Source organism: Octopus bimaculoides, chromosome 27 (genome assembly GCF_001194135.2).
Source record: "Octopus bimaculoides isolate UCB-OBI-ISO-001 chromosome 27, ASM119413v2, whole genome shotgun sequence".
NCBI classification, from domain to species: Eukaryota; Metazoa; Mollusca; class Cephalopoda; order Octopoda; family Octopodidae; genus Octopus; species Octopus bimaculoides.
Window position 1 is genome coordinate 18829279 of NC_069007.1, and position 2373 is coordinate 18831651.

At 33.3% G+C, this 2373-nt stretch overlaps 1 protein-coding gene across 1 annotated transcript in view; it reads right to left on the reverse strand.

Annotated features, from left to right (window-relative positions):
- LOC106877374 (uncharacterized) overlaps window positions 1-2373 on the reverse strand; it is a 101948-nt gene that overhangs the window by 25490 nt on the left and 74085 nt on the right. The window lies entirely within an intron of this gene.

Sequence of the window (2373 nt, forward strand, 5' to 3'; positions counted from 1 at the left end):
GGAAAAAGAAACAAAAATAAGATTAAAAAATGATTTTGTGAATTTCTGTTTGTCTGATTGTCTGTCTGTTTCTATCTAGAAAATTGGACTTTAGTGTATTTCATGTCGGAAGCGATGCCAGAATTTAATTAATTGGCATATAATCTTATTGAAGAGACGAATCATTACGTAAATGATTGATTCTGGTGAAGAAATGCAAGGGAAATAACTCCTGAAATTTCGATAGATTTATATTAATTACATAAGGAATATAGTGTGGGATGTATCCGCTTTTGAGTTGTATGGTGGTAAGGCCAGATACGTCGTTTCTAGATCTTATCATCGAATCACATTGCGTCTGCAGCTAGAATACTTGGTAATATAGTAAAACAGCAATTTAATTATTTAAAACTACGGCCTTAATGATGAGCATAATCCTCATCTCAATCACTAATCTTAGTCCCCAAAACAGGGAGACAACGCTTGATGTACTTCGATCTTATTTGACTTCATCAATGAAGCACCCCTAGTTGTAATTATGAGATCTTAGAATGAGAGTGATACAGTTTATTGGTGAATGATCACTGAATGTCATAAATTATAAGAATGACCGAGAAAATCACCAAGGAATACTATTTGAACGAAAACTTAAGAGCGAATTATACTTGATGCAGTGACTAAAAGCATTTTAATCATTTCAAATTAAAGTTATAGTGGTGAGAAAAATAATTTTCAACATGACTAAATTTGGATAAATTTTTAATTAATTGAAATTAATTATATAGTGAATACAACAAGTGGATGATGAGTCTCTCTGTTTCTGCTTTTAATTAATCAGAAGAGGAGGACGAGAGGCAAAAGAAAGGACGAAGCCCAATGACTTATGCAGGCCTTTCTTTCTCCCAGACTGGGGGAATTAATGCGGCTGATAGTTTCCGCTCAAGCAGCTCGAAATGTGTTTGGAGAGGTTAGTGGAAAATGTTCTTTTATGTTTCCAAAGTGTGTGAATATGGTGGTAAAAACGAACTATAAAAGGAATTCTCGACCAGATCAATAAAATTCCTGGGGAGACTGTTATTCTCGTATGGAACTTTAGCACAATAGGTTAGAGCTTTCGAAAGACTAGCGACTCCAATTACATTTGATTTTTGTAAGAAAGGGAATCTGTGGAGTTTGAAACTTAATAGTTATTATGCCATGTTTTTCATTCAAAACTGCATGGCAAACTCTGTATAAATGAGAAATCATTGCTATTATTTTTAGATAGTTGAAATGAATGTACAAAAATGTTGAGCTACTGTAGGCATGTGCTTCGAAGTGCGCACTTCGGAATTATGTACTTTCAAAGGGATTAAGTGATGCAGCGATGCGCCTCCAAATGGATTAAAACAGCAAACACCAGAAGAATGCAGTAAGAGGAATTTTACCCATCCCTATACCTTAAAAGACACTGAACCAGTACTTGTTAATCCTTTTGAACGGTTATTTTTTACACGCATGCAGGTGTTAGCATGAATATATTTTTTACGATTTTGCATATACACAAATTTTTTCACATAAACACACATTATATTCTTAAGCTTATTCTATTTTTTTTTGTGTAATTTATATTCATCTTTACCATACTAAATGTCATATCGTTTATTTTTCAAAGAAAAAGTTACATTTAAAACGATGTATTGATAGATCGATAAATTGTTAGACATAGCAAGCTACTGGTTAGATAGACAGACAGACAGATAGATAGGCAGAGATAGCTAGCTAGATATATAGACACACATATAGATATGCAGAAAGGCAGATAGCTAGCTAACCAGATAGCTAGACAAACCAGCCAAACAGATAGATAGATAGACATATTTAGCTAGCTAGATAGACGGAAAGATAGACAGATAAACAGAAGTAGACAAACAGATACATAGGCAGACACAGATATAATTAGATAGAGGGGGATAGACTGAAATATATAGTTAGACAGAGAGATAGAATGACATATGGATAGATATAGACAGCTAGGTAGACAGATTAGTAAAAAGATAGATAAGTAATGTGGCAGATATGCAGACAGATGTATAATAATACGAAAACGGATAGCTCAATTCATACTTCAGTAGATAAATAGACAGATAGACAGACAGATAGGTAAATAGATAGATAAATAATTAGATAGATAGATGGGTGAGTAAGTTAATAATTAGGTTTTAGGTAGATTATTGATAGGCAGACAGAGATAAAGGGCAAGGAATGGGTGAAATTTTAAAAAATGATTACAAGCGGGAGAGGATTAGAAAGACACAGAAATCACTGAGAGAGAGAGATAGAGACAGAGAGAGAGGGAGGGAGAGCGAAAGAGAAAGATATATATATATATATATATATATATATATATATATA